The 12,938-nt window shown below is 43.0% G+C and overlaps 1 long non-coding RNA gene across 1 annotated transcript in view; it reads left to right on the top strand.

Moving 5' to 3' along the window:
• Window positions 1-11,775, top strand: part of LOC135303425 (uncharacterized) — an 84,695-nt gene extending 72,920 nt beyond the window's left edge. Inside the window, exons 2-3 of the long non-coding RNA XR_010364910.1 lie at window positions 8,061-8,147; window positions 9,944-11,775. This is a non-coding gene — a long non-coding RNA (uncharacterized LOC135303425). The remainder of the gene's footprint in view (window positions 1-8,060; window positions 8,148-9,943) is intronic.
• The last annotated feature ends 1,163 nt before the right edge of the window (window positions 11,776-12,938 follow it).

Here is a 12,938-nt window from a genome sequence, read left to right on the forward strand (position 1 = left end):
AAAGGAGACAAAGCCTCCTCCTGCATAGCTGGGGCATAGCTCAGCCACATTCTTCAATGGCTGTTTTTCCCCAGTGACCTTACTCTACAGCTCTGGTGGTCAGTTGACTATTATGCTGCGAGCTTGCCCGCATTCCTCCACCCACTCAGGCGAGCTCAGCTCACTGGGAAGGGGCGGTGAGGCAGGCAGGAATCCGACCGTCTGGAGACTTATTCAAAGGAAACAGAAATTTCAGGCCTCTGGGGCTGTTTTGCCCATCACTTCTCCAGCAACAGGGAGGTTGGAGTAGCTGTGTGAAGAGGGTCTGACCACTGTGGTTGCCACACACCCTGCAGTGACAGGCATTCCCGTGGCAAGCCAGCAGGCTCCGCTTGTTGCCACACTACTTGGCCCTTTCCTCACGCTGAGAGGAAACACCAAGGAAAACAGCCTGGAGAAACCTTCTCAGAGCAGTTGCCACTTGTCATGTTTGTGGGAGCCTTGCAGTAACAGGTTTGGGTGCTCAGCTCCTCTGCTTTGAAGGCTGTGAAGATTGCTAAGCTAAGGCTCTTTAAACACAGTAAATCATGCAGCTTGTCGGTTTTGAGAACCTTTTAATTTTGACCACTTAATGTGCAACTTCTAAAATAACAGTTTCATTTTCTTATATATGTGTGTGAGAGGGAAGGAGAGACTAGACATGAGCTAGATAGGGAGTTGCAACGCAGATGGTTTTTCAACTCTGGAGCCAACTCAGACAGATTACAGTGGGAGAAAGGTTTGTACAGTAAGAGGAGAAGGTTAGAATCCTGCTAGTTTATTACTGCCGTGGTTAGATTAGAAATGTTAAGGATTTGTGAAGAAGTGACTGTCAGGAAAATTTATGATTCTCATCGCTCACTCTGCCGCTCTGCACATCCTGTATATTTTCTGACATACTTCCAACAGCATAAATATTAATAGAGTAATACTGACATTTAGGCCTGATCCAAGTCTCATTAAATTCAGTGGAAATGCTCCCATTGTCTTCAGTGGAAGATGGATCATGGTCTTGAAAAGGAACAAAGGAGGTGAAAATACCAAGTGGGGCTTCGTGGGGCTAAATAATGTTGTTATTAAATCAGAACTCCTCAGCTTCCTGACTGAGCATTTCACTCTGTGACCTTTAACGTTAAATTATTGCCAAAACAGGAAGAAGAAATTAAGGCTTGATAAGGGTTGAGATGGTCACAGATTTTACCAGACTCACTGATGGAATGTGACAATTTCTTCAATGGGAATGAGTTGGGAGTGAATTGTTCATCAGTCGTTTTGATTTATTCAAACTTTCAGCCCCAGAGTTTGCAGCGGCAGGGATTACTAAAAACTCAGCAAAAGAAATTCTTTCTCCCACTTAGTTTATAACCTCTGCAGGTGCATGAAGAGTTACAGAGAGAGGATTAGGTATTACAAAATGGCTCCATTTACTTCATTGACAAGATAGCCCAGAATTGGCTGTGTGGATTCCATGTGAGAATCTATTGCAAAAGCTTTTTTGGCATTGAAATCTCTCTCTCCTTTTCTAGATCAAAATCTTCCCCCCAAACCTTTCTGCAGAGCAATTAGTTACAGCTGTGTTTTGCAAAGCCACCTAGGGAATTTGGATGTCCAGTTCCCATAAAGTTTTATGTGAATTAGGTTTCCAAGCAGCTTTGAAAGTTCAGCTGAGTTAGGACTGGAACCTCTTGGTTTTGATATATTCCTGTACATGGAACCCCTACATCTCTGGATGATAAAAGAAAGGATATTTTGAGCTTTTGTCATCACCTTGCAGAGTGCAGGCCTCAGTGAAAGAGCTGCAGTGGAGCTTTCAGGACCTGCAAAAGCTACACGTTGTGTCAGAAGAAGCAGAAGTAATTTTTCCAGAGTTTTTCATGATTGTTAAGACCAGATTTTCAAGAGAGTCCATCTTTGAAACAAAACACATGCCGGGTTTCCAAAGGATCCTTTTATGAAACCACAAATGTTGCATGTCAGTGCACTGAGTTCTCCTGAAAATCTGGTCAAGGATGAAGGGATGCAGAAGACTCTGTACTCGGGAGTACCTGGCAAGTTTCAGGCCAGAACAAGCTGTAGGGTACATTTTCCTGGAGAGCTTATCAGAGAATGTGTGAACTTTGCCAACTGTGGCCACCCCCAGAATTTCCAGTTCTTCCTCTTGTCAATTAGGAGGTTCCTGTCTGATCTGTGAAGTACAAGCATAGGCAGACAGCCTGTCACATCTACTGCTTGAGGAAAAAATATACAGGAATAACAAATAGAAATCCAAGTGAAACAGATCAAGAACTGCATGGGCGAAAGTTTGACTTGCACTATGCACCACATGACATTCTCCTTGCTACCAACACCCACAGAGGTGATGTCTTCTTTATCACCAAATTATGGCTTAAGAGGACAGAGAGGTGGGGAGAAGGGAAAGAAGAGAGAAACCAGATAGCTGGTGCAGAAGCCTCATGGAAAGAGATTAGTTATTTAAGCTGCAGACTTCTCAGAAAAGGAACACTTCAGAAATATTTCCTGTAGCTACACCAGGGGTCTACAGATCTTAGCCAACAATCTGGAGCCACACTGGTAAACAAACATGTACTGAAAAAAACCCAACCCAACATATTTTGAGAAATAGGTCCAAGGCAACTTGGATGACTAGCTTTCCAGTGCTAGCACTCAGTGGCCACAGAGCAATAAACCAAAAAGATTCCCCTCTTAGTTAAAAACAGAAGCAGCTGTTTATGATCAGTCCTGTTTGGTGCCTCCAACACTGTAAAACTAAACCTGCAGTGACCTGAGTGAATGTAAAGATTTTATGGGGCCACAAAGTATATGCATGTTCGCAATGGTGTAATAGAGAGGAGAAGCCAAACTGGAGGATTTGAGCCAGTCTCCCCACATCTTCTGTTTAAAAGTTAAAGTGCACATTAGCTCTCAAAGAGCAGGAACAGAATGCTGCATTTTTTGAACTCTTGTCTTGAACTCTTGTTTGCAAAATCTGTCTTCCAGGCTTTTTACTTTGCTGTATCTCTCTCCCCTGAGCCCTGGAGAATTAATGGAGTTCCTTGGCTGCCATGAAATCAGCAGGTACTGAAGGAAATTGTGTTGGGTACTCAGGGGTGGTTTTCTATTCAGGCATGGCCTGAGTAAAAGGATTTTATGGTGCTGGTTGGTCAGATGGAGTACACCAGAGAAAGCAGAAGACTTGGACTCCCATTCCTGTCATTCTTGATGACACCAAGCTATCATCTACTGATACTTTAGAGGGAAGGGATGCCCTCCAGAGACACCTTGAGAGATTAGACACATGGGCTTATGTGAACCTCATGAAGTTCAGCAAGGCCAAGTGTAAGATTCTGCATCAGGACCAAGGCAATCCTAGACAGTACCTGGACAGGGCAGTGTGTGGATTGTGAGCAGCCTGGCAGAGGAGGACTTGGAGATGCTGATGGATGAAAACCTGGCCATGAGCTGGCCATGAAAGAAAGCATCCTGGGCTACATTAAAAGACTTGTGGCCAGCAGGTCAGGGGAGGTTATTGCCCTCTCTACTCTGCTCTCTGAGTCACCACCCAAAGTATTGTGTTCAGCTCTCGGGTCCCCAGTGTGAGAAAGACGTGGACCTGCTGGAGTGAGTCCAGAGGAGGTGATGAAGGTGACCAGAGTGCTGTAGCTCCTCTCCTCTGATGACAGGTTGAGAGAGCTGGGGTTATTTAGCCTGAAGAACGAAAGATAAGCCTCTGGGGAAACGTGATAGCAACCTTCCAATACCAAAAGGAGATCTATAGGAATGATGGGGGGGAACTCTATATCAGAGAGAATTATGAGGAGTAAAGGTTTTAAACTGAAAGAGGGTAGGTTTATATCAGATATTAGGAAGAAATTCTTTACAATGAGGGTGATGAGGCACAGGAATGTATCGCCCAAAGAAGCTGTGGATGCCCCGTCCCTGGAAGTGTTGAAGGCCAAGTTGGACAGGACTTACAGCAATCTGGTTTAGTGGAAGTTGTCCTTGTTTGTGGCAGAGGGTTTGGAACTAGTTGATATTTAAGCTCCCTAATCCAAACTGTTTCATGATTTTGATGGCCTTTACATAAATAATTATGGTTGGATGCTGTTGGTCAAATCCTACTTTGATCACTTGTGTTATCAAACATTGTTTTAACCTTTAGGTCTGAAGAATGTCTTTTTTGTTCCCTGCAAATTTATTTTTTCAAAATTCAATTTTTTTTCCCCAAAACATTTTCAGAAAGTTGTTTTTTCTGTTGTGTTTTGTTTTATTTTTTCTCCGGAGTGCTGCTTAATGTGATCTGGATGTTGTCAGGTGTGTTCAAGTGCTTGTGAGCCTTGACCTACCACAGGAAAAGAGATAAGTGTGTCTTGGGTAAACACACATGTCTAGGTGAGGGATGTGGTGCTTGGTGGCTTTTTGTTCAGTTTTCCTCAACTAGGAAAAGCCCTTTAGTCCTTAGGAAGCTAGGATGGAGAAAAATACGTGAGTGGTGTAAGGAAAAGATGCTCACTTCATGAAGGTGAAGCTCAGTACAGTCCAGCAGAGGTGAGCTGTGGCTTCATTTGCCATGCAGCCCTTTTCCTCTGCACAAAATAAGAATTCCCTCTCCCCATCCCCCTTCGCATTGTTTCCTCTCTTCTCTTTATTTCTCTTCCTGTCAAATATTTAAGCAGATATTTCCTTTTTGGTGGTGTGCCAGGGAGCATTCCAGCTCTGCCCCCTTTGAAAATAAAAAGGCTGACCCCCATTTCCATAACCAAGGAAGGGACAGGTAGCCTTTCTTTGTGTTCCAGAGCATGACTGTTTTTCTTAGATTTGCACCAAAAGAAGAGAAATGATGTTGTTATTCAGAGGAGGAATTGGTCAGTGACCCCAGCAAATGCAGTAGCAACAGCATCAAAATGGGTGGTATGAGCTGAACGCTTTTTGGTGATGAACCTTTGGCTTTGGCCAATTCCTTTTCTTGCCCTCTTCCTCTCCTCTCTTTTCTTTCTCTCTCTCCAAGATTTCCCTATTTTCTTGTGTTTAAGACACGTCAAACCCTGGAATAGCCCTCACAGGCATTAGTCACCAGTGATTAAAATAGCCACTAAGCAGGCAAGAGCCTGCAATGATTTGTGCTAAATTGGGTGTATCACTGTTTGTAGCAAGGGTTGCTAATTTGCAAACCTCCCTTGTTATTATCGTTGTTTTTATTAATAGCGCCAAGGGGCTCCAGCTGACATTAAAATTCCATTTCATCCTCTGCTGTACAACAGTGGGGAATAGAAGAGTTTGTCACCTCGATGGGCACTGTAAAAATCAGGAGAAATGAAGGACTGTCTGGTCCATACAGCTGAAGAACAGATGTCCAGTTGGAAGAGAGGGAGAGGGAAATGGCAGACCTGAGAAATGGGCTTAGGTCCTCTTGGCTCTGAGCAGGGTCTCTGCTGGGTGACTGCTCACTGGCTCTCTGCTGGCAGCAGGGGACTTGGTGGTGCAGACAAACAAGCTGCCAGAAACGGGTGCTGTGCTGGGAGCAAAGGGGCTGCTTCTGGGAAGCCACAGAGTATGCAAAAATGGAAAGAATTCAAAAACACCAAGCAAAAAGGCCACTTTGTTGGGGATTTGTGACAATAAACTCATTTGAAAGGCTGGAAATTTCACCTTGGTCCAGAGAAATACATCCAAAACTGCCATTGCAGTTGTGTACTTACCTTTTCATACTTACTGAATGACAACAGTAGTGCAACCTCACAGGGACTGTGTGTGGTTTAAGGCTCCAATTTGATACATGTGCATGACCTTGGACTGCTCCCGGTGACCTGAGTGCAAAGTCCATTTGCTACTAAGGATGAGTGCTGTAATATAGTGACTGAATTACTGATGTATTCATTAAATACATCAGGCTCCCCTCTAGCTGAAAGTATCATTAGTGGTTCAGGTTTTCACTTCTAGCACCTAGAGGAAGCTGTAAGGATTTACCCCAGTTTGGAGCCCTTTAACTTCAATAGCAAAAAATCCCAGCCCTGTGGTTTTTATTGCTCGAAGTCTTGGGTTCTCTCCCTGCCAATGGCTCATGGATAATACATGTCTTTGATGCAGAACAGAAATTGGAAATCTTGTAAGAACAACTTGGGTCAGGCTGTGAGTATATCAGAAGGGGTTTTCCCTCTGTGTATCTCCTTCCAGCTGAGAGGAAGTAACAAAGAATGTGTTTAAAATCAATGGAATTAGACAAACTTCTTTGACGCATAATAAAGATCTGGATTTTTGGAGATTCTAAGTGAAGTTTTGGCTATGATTTTGTTTTGTCTGCAGTAGTCACATATCTCTAACTGTATGATAAACTACAACATCTAAGCAGGATTGGTAGAGGTCTGTGTTGCTCTGCAGCAAGCAACACTCCAGCTGCCCAAACTGACAGTAACAGTGGCGGCTTTGCAGACAGGGCACATTCTAAGTGTTGGTTGTCAGCTGGTGTGTTAATGTGTGGTGAGTTGAGTTAAGCAGAGAAATCAACCTGCAGTCAGTTTTAATACAGCAGTACATAATTTGAGGCAGCTGTCACCAGATTAAAACCGTGAGCATTTTTGCTCCCAGTGAAGGGGATCCCTGGTTTGGGAAAGCTGCTAATGAAGCACTGAATGCTGTGATGTGATTAGTCTCCTTGCCATTGACAAGGCTTGAGCACTGAACTTCGAGTGAAGTGTGTTTTTGGTGTGAGGGGAGAGTGTGTGGGAAATGTTGTACCAAGCTGTGAGTGTGGAAAGCCTTGGAAGTTGAGTGATGAGGTTTAGGATGGCTTCAAAGTGGCTGTGGATGGATGTGCAGCGGAAGGATGAAGTGAGGGTGAGCTGTGAATATTACTCTCGAACATCTCTTGTCTGCAGCCAATTTATTTTGGTTTTCCTGAGAAAATGTTGTGGAGATAGAGAAAGGACATTTGGCTGCTGGATTCTCCAGCAAGGAGTGTGGTGGTTTGGGTTTGGTAACTCCAGGGAGCCAGAGGTGAAAGTGGAACTGCTGGGGCTGGCTTGTCCAGCTGCAGAATCAGGGAGGACAGTGCTTTCCCAAACGCTACTCTGCTGCGCTGACACTCTTGCCAGGTTGTGCTATTGTACCTTGGACTGTCCCTTTGGGGTTTTATCCTGCTTGGTGGTTTTACCTCTCACTTGATTACTGAGAGGAAAGGATGCAAAGAGTCTGTGAAGCAGCAAAGCTACCTTTCATTTTCAGTTCCAAAGAGACAACCTCAAAATATTCTGAGAATCTGCCTTGGGGGAAGGAACTCTCCAAACCTCCTATTAAGATACCACCACAGCACCTCATTTTAGCGAGGAAAGAACTCTCATTAGATCCTTCCCAAGCCATGTCTGAGCTACAGGCTCTCTTTCGTGGGTACACTAAATGGAGGGCAGAGGGAAAAAAAAAAAAAAGACAGAAAGAAAAACTCAGCCCAACTCATTTTCCAAATGCTGTTCAGTCTGCACTGATTATATAATGTGATTGATAAAGTTGAGGAGTGAGCTGAGGTCAGAGCCCCAGGATAACAGCTTCTCATTCCATGAAAGAGCTTTTTGTGTGTATGTGCATGGCGGACGAAGGTCGTGTTTGTTTCTTGAAAAACCCTCAGACACTCTCCAAAGAATTCCAAATTTAAAGCAGTGTAAAATGCTCCATCAAACATGTTTTACTGTCTTGACATTGCTGCCTGTGAAATCTACTCCAGTGACTGTTTTTGAGACTTTTTGAATAATCTCCTGATTGTGCTTTACTTGCTGTTGGGCAGAATCATTGTGGAAAGTGGAGCAGTTGTTTTATAGTCCTGTCTGGATGGGGAAGCCTTGGAGGAAGACTGTTTCACCAAAGGTCACTCAAGACATGTAAAATATATTCTGCCTTCAAAAATAAACAAGATAGATACATATGGCTGGGCTAGGGGATAGAGCAGAAGTAAATGAGGCCTCTGGGGCTGAGGACTTGCTTTCAAATTGAGCAGAGATCACAGTGTAGTGGTCACATAGAGATGTTTTTCTGAAGCTTTTCTTGTTTCTCCATAGTGCCCAGGAGTGGGACCAGTCATGGTGGAAGCCACAACGGAGATTTCTGTAGATCAGATGGGAAATCACTGGGTACCCTCAGGACTGGTAAGTTCCTAGAGCCAGTAACAATGCTGTTAGCTTACACAGAGCTACTCCATCCCGGGCCCTTGACAATTCTCTGCTATTCGTGTAGTAAAGGGACTCTCTGGTGGCCCATTAAGGGCAACTCCATTATATTTCAAACATTTTTTTTCACCTGCTTTGCATCTTGTATGGAATATCCAAGACTAGGACTTTCAAATCTGCACAAAAGACTAGGGAGCAGAGCGGCCACTGGTTGATTTGGTCTAGGTGTGGTACTGGTGTAGCAGAGTAGAAATGCACTGCGATAGGGCATGATCTCATCAGCACTATGCCCAACAGGAAAATAAACATTTCGTCTGTCTCACTAGTAATTTGTGCATTTGTTCCAGTAATATCTTGAGTCTGGCTTAGCCTTTATGTAGCAGCATAAACCCGTTATTCTGTGACATTTCTTCCTTTCTACAAATAAACAGAATGGAAGAGAGAGGAAGCAAAGCACTATAATGTTAGGAGAAATAAGACAAAATTAGACATGGCAACATTGCAGCTCAGTCTGGAGGAAGAAGAGTGTAACACTTCACCTCTGGCTAGTACTTGACAGTACTGTGCTCATACAGAGACAGTTCCTGCCTTGAATCTTTTACAATCCAGAGAGATGACAAGTGATATATGACAAGCAATCCTTCCTTTTCAGAGGAAGAGTTTGGGCACACAGGGTTAATTGTTTTCCTTTGTAAGTCAGCAGGATCTTTGCTGCAGCCAGGAATAGAGTTTCACTGTAAGTTGTTTGGCCAAAGCGTGTGTTGCAGGTTTGTCTCAGTGCCTCACCCATCCTTCTGCAGTCTGGTCTTCGCCTCTAAAAAGTGACTGATCATTGTAAAGTTATCTAAAGTTACCTAAAATGAAGCAACCCAGGCTTCAGCGTTGTGCCTGATCTTGTGCATTTCTATGTTGTCTCTCCTCCCTTTGTGTGCTCAAGCACAGCTGGCAGCAGATTGTCACTCCAGGGCAGAGACACCCTAAGCCACCCTCAGCTCTGAGGAACAGGACATGCTCTGGGAAAGCCTGTGAAATACGGGTGCAGAAGTGCAGGATGGCTCTCACACTTGGGGCCAATTCAACCCTTCTCTTGTGTGATTGTGATCAAGTCCTTTTGCCAGGGAGCAGGCCCTGAGCAGCACAGCAGCTGTTATCTGAATAGTTTGGGACATTTCATGGAGAAGTGTCTGGGGGGAGTATGGAACTGGGATCTTGTCATTCAGCATTAATGCTCGCTCCCAGGCTGGCTGGCTTGAGGCTGGAGCCAGACTGCAATTGCCCAAGTTATTTCTGCAATGAGGAATATATGCAGAGTCAAGCAGAAAGCATCTCGGAAGAAATGAATTACCAGCCAAATATAGATTATTTCATTTTGAGGGACGTCATCCAATCTACTCAGCTTCTCAGTCATTCAGCAACTTTTAATGTCTATTAATGCCTATATTTATTATAATCATGCATACTAAAAGCTCAGCCTGAATTACATCTTTATTGCTTGTTCCTGGCATATAATGTTAGACAGGGCAATGCCTTTTCCTTTTTCTTTGAGGCACTGAGTGCACAAACTCCTCATATATATGTATTTCCCAATGGATTTAACTCCTTTTTGTGTAGCAATAGGCTAGGAGAGGGTAGAGACATTGGGGTAATTTTCAAAGGGGATTGCTTTCTTTTAAATGCATTTTCTGGCACCAATTCAGTGAACTGTACATGTATTTATTTATGGTAGCTTTGATGGGATTAAGCTTGAACCTAAAGGTAAGCTTTGTATTTTGCAGAATATTTGTCCCAGTGTCTCATTTGATGGTGCAATAGTCAAATGGTACCATTGTGCATACTGCTTGGGCCAAAGTGGTATGGAAGAAAAAGACAGCTAAACTTAACTAATTACAAGCCCTGCATAAGTACAGCAAAATTCACGGGATCCATTATAAACTTCTTAGAAACCTTGTTGAAAATTGGTAGTCACCAAGTGATAAAATACGGAAACCTTTTCTCTGATAAAGTTGAAATGTGGTGATTTTTCTTCTGAAGTACTCTTGCAGAAGCACTGATGAGATAAATGTATTTATGTCGTGAATAAAACGCCTGATGAAAACTAATCCGAGAGACAGAGTAACTGATTGAAGAGGGCCAGGATTGTCAGTGCTTCCCATCTGCTTTGCATCACTGAGCTGGGCAAAACATCAGAGCATATTGGTGAATCTGGCAGACGTCATGTTATTTTTATGTCATCCTTATTCTTCCAGGGCCTGATCCAAGCCTCACTGAAATCCATAGAAATGAGTGGACTTTTCCTTTACATCAGCGAGCTTTGAATTGGCTCCTTCCTTGCTCACTGGTAATGTCAGGAGCCTGTGATGGGTCTTGGAGGCATTTTGACAGAGCAGTTGGTCACAGCCGTGCTTTCCTTTTTAATCCTGCCCTCTGACGATCTTGTTATTGATGTATGGTGATGGCTGGAGTCCCAAGATAAAATGAAACGGGGAGCGTAACAAACTGGAAAATGCATACTGATTTAGAAGTGAATGAGACCATTCCCAGAAGTGCTGAAATTCAATGGGATTTAGAATCCCAAGGACCCTGTTATTTTGGAAAATGGACCACATGCTTTCAAGACATTTGGGCAGCTCTGAAAACTTCATCCATCACTTCTATGGAGAGCAGTGTAGACCTTATGTAATATCACAGGCAACAGCCAGAACTGTTGAGAGTAAAACCCACAAAATGGCTTGATCTTCTATTGTTTCTGAAGGTGTGAATTCCTCTTTTCCTGATATTAAGTAACTTTTGGGTGTTGTCCTTTTCTGTTAAAAAGGAGTCTGCTGTATATTGCAAAAATATGTTTATAAATTCCCTCACATGCCTGTCAATCCAGACATCCCTCCTTATTCTCATTGCGTTTATTTATATAGACGCATAAAAAACTAACAATCTTACACTTATTAATCAAGGTGATTCAGCCATGCCTCCCACTGTCTTTCTCTGATTCCAATCTTATTCCAAAATACAGCCCTAAATGTCACTGGGGTTACTCATAAAACACAGTGCTGCTCTGCATGAGTAAGGCTATTTGAATCTGGCCTGGAGTAAAGTTACTAATTCTCAGTGAGAAGCAGAGCTAGACAAAGATTGCAAAATATTGTCCACTAATCTGTTCTTGAATTTTTAAACATATTTTTTGGTCTCTGTTCACTCGTGGATCTCTGAGCTAATGAACTTGCTGACAGGAATGTTCACCATAACAACCCATTTACAGCAAATATTGCAAGATCTTTGCACTCTTCCCTTCATTCAAAATAATACCAGTCTCCCTCCCCAAGAAATGACCTTCCTGTTTCAGAGTTTTGTCATTAATTGTGAATATTCACATTGGTAAGATGTTTTGTTTGTTTTACTAAATATTCTTCCAGCAAGAAAACAGAATTAAACCAATTGAAGTAGAATTTAACACAGAAAGACCTCTGACTCTGATGCCAATAGAAAGGATGGTCCCGAAGCTGGAGCAGCAGGGAGATGTGGAGGTCAGTTCCCAATCCACCAAGGGCTTTGCTGCTCTCAACCTTGCAGCACACTGAAATGTGAGCAGCTTCCAGGACCTCAGATACGCTGGGGTGTGCACGAGGGATGCATAATACTGACAAATCATCCGCTTGTGACCCATCTATAAAAAAAAAAAAAAAGGTGTAGAAATGATTTAGTTACAAATTCTTTACCTAAAGATGTCCTTTCATCTGCTGGTGGATATGTTCTTCGAGGAGATTATTCATGGAGCAAGGTTCTAAAATAAAAATTGAGGAGGATGGAGCAAAGCTGGGCTTTGGTGAATACATCTAAACCCTAGACACATTGCAAATAAACTGAGCTTGTTCCCAGGCAACTCCCAAGTAGAAAATAGGCACAACTGTTCTGAACGATTTTCTCTACGATTTGTTTACCTAGCTGTAGGGTCTTCTTCAGAGGCAGGCAAAATCAAGGGAGAGACAGTTATTGACCTCAGCTTGCTTTGAATCTGGCTTGTAATGAGAGCTATACCCACACCAAGTTTCAAATTCCAAGCAGCTTGATGTGGCCTTTTACAGAGAAAAAAATGGTTAGAATTTTTATTACAATAAGAAAATGCAATTTTTCATTCTCTCCTCATTTCAGAAGGTCTGAAGGGATTTTACTCAACTTCCTCTTCTACCTTCAGGCAGAGACCAAATCTGAGAAATTGCAGCCCAATTTTGGAAAGTTCTCAGGATGTGAAAATCAGGGGCTCATGATGGAAAGCTGCTGTTCAATACACTTTGTTGTCATGGGTGCTTCTGGGAATCCACTGCAGACCAGGTGCCCTTTTCACCCTCACTTCTTGTTTTATATCTTTCCACCATCTGATCAGAATGATTTAAAAACAAAAAAGTGTCTGATCAGAACAGTAGGAGTTTTTGCCCTGTTGGGACCAGGATGGCTAGAAGATAGTCAAGATCTGGCCTTGCAGAGACTGGGAATTATCTAGCATCTTCTAGAGTGTGACATCCAGCAGAGAAAACATAAATCTTTTCACTGACTGAAACTCAGCAAGGTCAAATGCAGTCTTGCTGTTACAATGGCACTGAATTTAGCAGCCCCAAACAAAACTGCAGGGGCAGCTCAGGGAGGAGGAGAGAAATGACAGCTAAATTCAGGGGTTCTTCCTTTGGGCAAAGTCCTGAAACTATTGTCCAGGCTTTTGATGATGCAAGGTGTAATAGAGTTAGTATTGATCTGCTTTTGCAATGCTCTTAGATGAGT

Source organism: Passer domesticus, chromosome 6, assembly GCF_036417665.1.
Source record: "Passer domesticus isolate bPasDom1 chromosome 6, bPasDom1.hap1, whole genome shotgun sequence".
Taxonomy (NCBI): Eukaryota; Metazoa; Chordata; class Aves; order Passeriformes; family Passeridae; genus Passer; species Passer domesticus.